General features: G+C 27.5%; 1 protein-coding gene across 4 annotated transcripts in view; it reads right to left on the bottom strand.

Annotated features, from left to right (window-relative positions):
• Positions 1-8,362, bottom strand: part of LOC111684549 (serine-rich adhesin for platelets) — a 163,898-nt gene that overhangs the window by 59,571 nt on the left and 95,965 nt on the right. For 2 of the 4 annotated variants that reach the window (XM_046945648.1, XM_046945650.1), the window contains exon 2: positions 4,150-4,200. The exons of the other annotated variants lie outside the window; for them this stretch is intronic. The gene's annotated coding sequence lies outside the window, so the exon portion shown is untranslated. The remainder of the gene's footprint in view (positions 1-4,149; positions 4,201-8,362) is intronic. 4 annotated transcript variants of the gene reach the window in all.

Raw genomic sequence — 8,362 nt, 5'->3', positions numbered from 1 at the left:
ATCAAATTATCTTAAAAATTGCGGCCTGTACCTTGCGCACAAGGTTTACATGGACAGCCAGCCAGCCGGACAGACGGACGGACGGACATGTCTTAATCGACTCAAAAATGATTTTTAATCGATCGGTATACTTTAAGGTGGGTATTGGATTAATATTTTTGTATGTTAGAAACATCAACCACTATAGTGGTGTAGGGTATAATAAATCGAAACCCTGATACCAAGTTAAACGTATTAAAGAATTGAGCAGCGCCGTATCCTAAGCTCAGATTTTATCCATCACATCTAGAATAAGAAAACGGCAATTAGTTCTTTTTGAAATGTTAAAATATATAACTTTATTTAAAACTACATTCGATTAGCTTTAAAATGAATGTTAAACATCCGACATATCTTCTTTATTCTTTGAGATATAATCACCTAAAGCTTGACATCACATGTTTTTTCTAAACTGAACTACTATAGTGCATAATAACCTGATGCTTTGTAAATATTATTTTTGATGAGCAAACATCCACACATATCTGACGATGTTCTATTTGACTTAAAATAACTTTCTGATTTGACTTCACTACAATTTCACCGCTTGGTTAACTCTCGAAATTTTTCCGAATATAATAATTTAATCTAGAAGCAGATAAATTCTGTATCATAAAGGTTGCTAGCACTGGTAAACAACTTTTTCAGATACCTGGGTTTCACATAATTCGAAAACATACGGCCGATCAACATAAACGTGGGCATATATAATAAAAAAAACCCCCTACCCATGTATGTATGTTGCAGATAAGATTTTAATCGCCTTTATCCTGTTATAAGCATTCAGTTAAGTTGTCGATATATGTAAGTATATACTTCGCTGGGTCCCATATGAATATTTTCCATATTTAAGAAATTTAATATTAACAGCACTCTTCCAATATGTTGAATACTATTATTAGTGTAATTATTTTGCCTTTTCAAATAAATTTTATATTTTATTTTTACTTCAAGTGTAAATTAATTTTTCAAATCTCCTCCTTAAAACACTCAATCAAGTAAATTTGGCCAATTGAAAAAAACGCTAATGTATAACATAAATTTGGCATTACTTCTTCATAGATCCAATACCATAAAAACAGTTTGTACATACTATCAAAAATAAATGGGACACAAATATCATCCCTAAAAAAAAACAGAAATAATAAATTTACACATGTAATACCAATGACCCAGATAAACTACATTTCCATTTCCAGGCTACGCATTATTTAACATTTAGATGGATACAAATGTTGCCTACATGACGTTAATATTCATAGTATTTCAAGGATGTGTATTGAAGTGGTGTGCGAAGGTCTGTATCAAAAGGGCCTATTTATGTACATACATTTATATCGAAAAAAGGAAGAAAACATAAATTTTACGCCACCAGTAAAGTAAGCAGAGACGTGAAGTATTAACAAAAAAAGTAATGTGTGACAAAAGGCAAAAAAAAAATCACAAAAGGTTACATACCAAAAAGGCTTTATTGTTGTAGGTCTATGATTTCTTTAGCAAAATCTGTTCTTTAATATTGAAAATAAAACTTAAATGTGAATGAACGCTCGCACATGTTTGTTAAAATTCCAGCAGTTCGAAAGAACTGTATCACACTGAACTTGTTATATTAGCATGACGCTTTTTAATTTGATTAAAAATCTATTATGGACTCTTTAATACAAGTTTGGTAAAGTTTTTAAGATGGTTTTTTAATCAAATATTTCCTAACCATTTCAAATCTACAAGGATGTTATAATCAAATAAAAAGCACAATAATAAGCGAGCATCAGTCATGACAAAACTATAAGTTCTTATGCACGGGTGCATAGGTCCAAAAATTCCGCTTACTTAATAAAGATTTTGATACAATACATGAATGTTGCAATGAATTTTATTCTCTACTACTTTACTAGCACATACTTACAACAACATGGTCCCATGACTGGTTTAGATATATTCTTCTTATACATTCATGTTGGGCACTATTATGAGTAAAAGGGGGATTTTATGTAGTACATACATACATTCATACATATATATGTACTTTAATACAAAAAGCGTTTATTTTCTATAAACTCATAAAATACCAACTTTATCCTCATACATTACATTATACTTTTTTCTTAACAAACTCACATGAAAACGGTATAAAGGTTAAATGTAATATTTTTTAAATAGAAAATACATTAAAACTGCAAAATACATAAACACTCTAACACTACAATTAAATAAATGAAGTGCCTTGAAAACAGACCTTCATAATTTTAACTCAAATAAACTGTAGGAAGCCAGTTGTATCTTTTTTGACGGACAAACTTTCTAAAGGTTTATGGATATTTTTAATAAATATATAAAGTTGAGCTCTACATGGTTACAGTATTTATTGCAAATACAGAAAATTTTTAAGGATGTTTTGTTATTAATATATCAGTAAAAACTATTTAGTTGTTCATATTTAAATATGAAAACAAATAGAAGTTTTATATCCACCGTCATATGGGGTGTATATTGATTTAGCAGAGCAGAGAAATATTGGTTTTACATTTTACATTTATAACTGGTTTAATAATAGAAGAAAATTAGCAAATTTCGACAAAAACAATACTGATCTACGAAATTTAATAAGAATCGGATCACAGTTGCTCCTATCGTTCATTGAAGATCCTCTTTAGAAAGTTCTTTAACATTCATAACTGCTTAATAATAGAAGTATAAAGAGAAATTAATTAACTTTAATGATAATATAAAAGGAAGATTAATCAAAGTTTAAATTAATTTTGTTTAATGGTATGTTAATGATCCATTTTTATATTTAAAGGAAACTAATGAATTAATTTGTATAAACATTAGCATATACATACATATTTTATGAGTAAATGATTAATATTTTTGTGCAGAATCAATGGGTTTCCCCTATTACACCGTCCGTCAAAAATAGAAAAAAATAGTTAGACATGGACCGTGTGATATAAACTTGAAAACTTAAACTAAATAGATAAAAACTGTTTTCTAAATAAATAAAAACTGCGTTCCTTATTTCAGAACAATTTTTAAAAAATATTTTTTTAAAGATCTTTTGATCCTGGCAATAAAATAATAAATAAAACATTTACAACTCTGCTTGGTCATTTGACATCATATTTGTCATAGTAACGTAAATTGAAGTATTCATAACATTTAATATTTAATTTTTAATATTTAATATTTTCCTTAGAAATTTTAAATTTCTTTTACAAGGAAACAGGATTACGAAATAGAAAAACTTTAAAAGCAGTTTTGTATCATTCAATCTTACTTATATCATTCGTATCTAATTTTGAGTTTGGGGCGGTATTATATAAATAATAATAATAAATAACATAAAAATATTTTTCATTGAATAGTTTGAAAACTTGTATAACTTATGAAGTAAGATAGTAGAAAATCAAGTGGAATTAGTTATAGACATTAATTAGCTTTATTAATATTTTATATTAAATGAGCATTAAAGTCTAATATCTGTAGTGGAAAGTAGCAAACTTTTTTTTTAGATATAATTTTTTGCTTTTACTAACATTAAATTTTTCAGCAGTAATTTGATTATAAATTATTAAGTCAATTTAAGCTTAAAACTTAGTTTATTTTTACATATTTAGTGACTAAAATAAAGCAGGCATAGCGTACAAATGAGACTAAACATAAATAAGCTTAACTTGAATAATTTAGATATTTTTTAATAGTAACAATACACAAGCACATTAGAGGTGCCCAAAAATATACTTAACAAATATTTGATTTCTGCACTGCCTTATACTCTATTATGTTTGTGAAAATTAATATATATATTTACATCAATATGTCAAGTCATATTCGTTTATAGCTGTGAACATAGATTCTTAAGAAATAAAATCATATCCAACAAAATAAAAAAAATATCTAATTAAATAAATATTTAGTTATTATATACATTGCGTATACGTAATATCTGAATGTATTGTTATTACTAAATATATTTAAAACTCATACGTACGGTGAGTTAATTTATATTCATGTTTACACAATACCCTATACTTAAAGGTAAACTGATGTTTTAGCATTATTTTCATGTTCATTATTTCAACTTGCTACTTTTACATCAAGTCTACTTACATTTCAACTATGATATTGCATATTTCCTAATCTTAACAACTTCATCTAAATCTAAAAATATACAAAAGAAAATAGTGATTATGTTAGTAAAAGTAATTATAAAAATCATTATTTATAATGAAAATAAATTATATAAAAAATAAGGCACATTTATGAACTTTCTGTTAAAAAATGTAAAAATATTGCCAGTTATATTAAATATAAAAATAATAATGTAAATGTGTTTATGTTATTAATTCGAGAAATAAATGTAAAACAAGTGAGAGTGTTATGCTATGTTATGCTATGCCAATATTCACCGCCAAATCGTATGTTGTAAAAGGAATGCTCCCCTATAAACATTGCTAAAGTTTAATTATGAACCGTTCTCCTTTGTTACCAAAATATTAATTTTTTATAACTAAATATTTTTGTCAAATTTTTAAACCGTGAGCATACATAATACTTATTTGTTTCGTATTTTATCTCTCTACTCATATTTTTAATTCTTTCATTAGCGTAAGAGTAATTTTCTAAAGAGGACTTATGTTCAGTTTTAGATCATTGCTCGTTGAACTCACACGAAAAATTACGTTCCTAAGAACAAACTTTTTCCGTCAATGTTTTATTATCAAAGTTTTTTAACAGTACCCTATAAGAAGGGTAGGTTCAATTATTGACCCAACTTCATAACATTTTGTACACCGATTTTGGTGTATATACATCTTTTAGTTGTTCATTTTCAATTTTGATGCTTTCTGGCGCAAAATATATGAAAAAATCTAAAATATAATTTTCGTATTTTTTTTTTTTTTGCGAAAAAGATTTTAAAAATGTGCCACCGATTTTAAAGAAGAAAATTAAGAAATATTACAATCACGCGATGTTCTATACCTTAAAAACAATTTTGTGAGTACTCCTCGTAATAAAGTGTCCTCCTTTATCCACTTCATTTCGGGCTCTTAATCGCTAGATATGACGCGAACTTACTTTAGTTTAGATCCGGACTACAATTTTTTATAAATACAAGTATACGTCGATTTCCTGGTAAAAAACTTCAATATAGTAGGGCTTGGCTACAACAATTCGAAGAATGTAAAACTTTTGGTTTGCCGGAAGCAATTTTTTGAGTAATTTTAACTTTGTCTTTGCATTTACATCTAAAAACATTTAAAATAACCAATTTACGAAACATTTGAGTTAAAGTATCTGAAATTCAAATATGTACAAATTATATAATTTAATGTCCCGGAAAAGAAATACCAAAGTCAGTTTCATTGAGCTTTTTTTATTTCACCATATAGATTTGTATAGATTCCACTTGCATTTTCTGCAGGGGACATTATATGGGAGGTACGATCAATTATGAACCAATGCTCACTTAATTTGGTAGAGACATTTCGGGTAGCCAGAGACTTACTTGTATGAGTTTTTTAAGTATTAAGTAATTTTCTGAAGAGAACACTTTATGGAAGTAGAGTCAATAATTTCCCGATTCTTTTAAAAGTTATTATAGAGATTTTAGAAACATACTTATGTCAAATTTTATCGCTATACTATAAATGACGCCCCATAAAATGTAATTTTCTTAAAGGAACATTATATAAAAATAAAAATAAAATATCAGAGAGATTTTGGCTCTCATTAAACATCTGTTTTGTCGAATTTCACCTCAATTTTTATAGTTTTAAATAATTTTTTGAAAGGAATCTTAGAAAGGGGTTGGGTGAAATGTTTACCGATCCTCATAAAATTTTATATATAGACTTTAGCTTAAATTAAACTAAACAGTTAAAATTTTTTTCTGAGGGCTATCTGAAAGCATGAGCCGATATTATTTAATTTCAATCCACTGGCTCTTTCTATTTAGATTCCTTCGAGCTTTCAACCGACAGACGGGAGGACATGGTTAGATCATCGTAAAATTTAATTGTGTATTTTGTGTTTTGTTTGTTAGCATTTTTGTCTGAGCATCAATAAAAATTCAAAATTTTTGATAAAATTTTCAGAGATTGTCTTGGATTTTTGCTCATATCTCCGTTATTTTTGTACCGACTTTGCTGATTTTAAATAGCGATCCTTAGAAAATATGTCGAGTAGAATTATTGAAGATTCGGATTTAGCAAAAAAACTGATTTTAACAAACATACCGACGGACAGATGGGCATGGCTTAATCGACTACGCCAGCTATAATGATCTAGACTATATACACTTGATAGTGTCGGAAAATTATATAATAGAAATTACAAACAGAATGACAAACTTATACTTATAGTTCTCACGAAGGTGAAAGTTATAAAAACATAAATCTGTGTGTGTTCAACACAATGGCGCCTTCCAAAATTCCATTTTTATACACATATTTTTGATGGTGTTTTTTTCGCTTTGTTATTTTTGAAAACTCTTATATCCATCCTTTTGAGTGTCATGAATGACAGAGAGTCAAATAACTACATTTTGTTTATTAGTCATGAAATTTCGTACGTCTGTTCTCACTGTCACATTTTAACCAAAGTCATCACATCTTAGCACGCACGTAAATGTTTTCTCATCTGTAAAATCCTTAGAACACTTTTCACTTTATTTTCGTAAGAAATTCATAATCATGAATGAAATATATGTATGTGCTACCAGTACGTCAGCACTTGTTTGCTTGTTTGTTTTTATCCTATTTCTATATAATTTTCTTTTCGCAAATTTATTTGTTTTTCGAATAAAGCCTCACAAAAACGGCATTTATGAATTGTGAGTAAAAAAAGGGTCAATAGAGAGCATAAAATACATTTAAGGTTTTGCTTTATTAAATGTGGCAACAATTTTCATTTGGTCCCAGTGCAAATAGTGCTATAAACTTTATCATTTGATTTAGGACTTTATTTACTTTAAACTACTCCTGTATTTATATGTATGTGTTTTGGCTTGATAGAGAGAGAGAGACAATTTTATGGTAGCCCAAGATTAAAAGTCAACATAAGTAATTTGAAACAACTACAAAATTCAAAGCCCTACCAAAAGTATATGTATGAAAATATGTATGTATATAGAGAATTATGTATATTATATATAACAGTTTGTTGTTGGTCACAATGAAAGTGTTGTCTAACATTTTATTGCCTACATTGTCCATACCAAAGGTTCGGAGTTGTTGGTTAGTTTCAATGGCTCTTGTTATGAATTTTTAAGTGTTTTAATAAATGTGCTTCGGGTAATCAATTTAATGATGATTAAGTGATATTAATTTACTTGTATCCCTACAAACGTGGCAAAGGATATCTAAAGAGTTGTCATAAAAATTAAATGTCTTAAGTAAATTTATGAAAATATGTACAACAAAATGCTAATGAATTTTATATGATTTATTTTTTAGAGAACAGGAAATTTAAATAATTTAACCTTTTTTAATGTCTTCTAATAATTAAAAATTTTAATTTTTGTTTTCGTCATATTTGCATATTTTTTTAAATTATATACATATGTGACCCTTTTTCATTTTATTATGGCTATTAAAAGTACAAAACTGCCCCTAGCATTGTTAATTGTTGTTTTAAATTAAAGATATTAAAAAGTTTTTTATTGTTATTTTAGGGTATATTTAGGGTTGAAATACATATTTTTATACAGTAATAAAATTTAATATAAAGATCATAGTTTATTTGGGTTTTATATATTTATTAATTTTCTCCAATAATATTAAAATCCTGTTTTAAATTTAATTCATTAACGGACTTATGCATAATGAAAAACGAGCTGCTAACTATCGAGCTGCTAATTTTTTTGTGTGTAAATTCCCATAAGGAAAAGTTAACAGCATGTTAGTCAGCAGTAAGTTTCTTATTATGCATAACGCCGTAGTAAATTATAAACAAATCAGCTCCATGAAATAAATGTTATTAAATACATTTTTATACCCTCCACCACCATCAGTGGTGATAGAGGGTATATATAACTTTGTCATTCCGTGTGTAACACCAAGAAATATTCATCTGAGACCCAACAAAGTATATATATTCTGGGTTCTTATCAAATTCTGAGTTGATTTAGCTATGTCCGTCTGTCTGTGTAAAACACGTTCACGATAAAACAAAGCAATAGAATTTAACCAAATTCACCCAAAATGTTCGTTTTCTTAACCCATTTCGCTCCGGTGTTCGATTGTTCGAACAGTAAAAATGTATTTTTTTCAAAAAAATATTTATATATGAAAGAGGCAAAATTTCAGTAAAATTTTGATAT

This window comes from Lucilia cuprina, chromosome 3 (assembly GCF_022045245.1).
Source record: "Lucilia cuprina isolate Lc7/37 chromosome 3, ASM2204524v1, whole genome shotgun sequence".
Lineage (NCBI taxonomy): Eukaryota > Metazoa > Arthropoda > Insecta > Diptera > Calliphoridae > Lucilia > Lucilia cuprina.
This window is presented reverse-complemented; position numbering and strand designations above follow the sequence as displayed.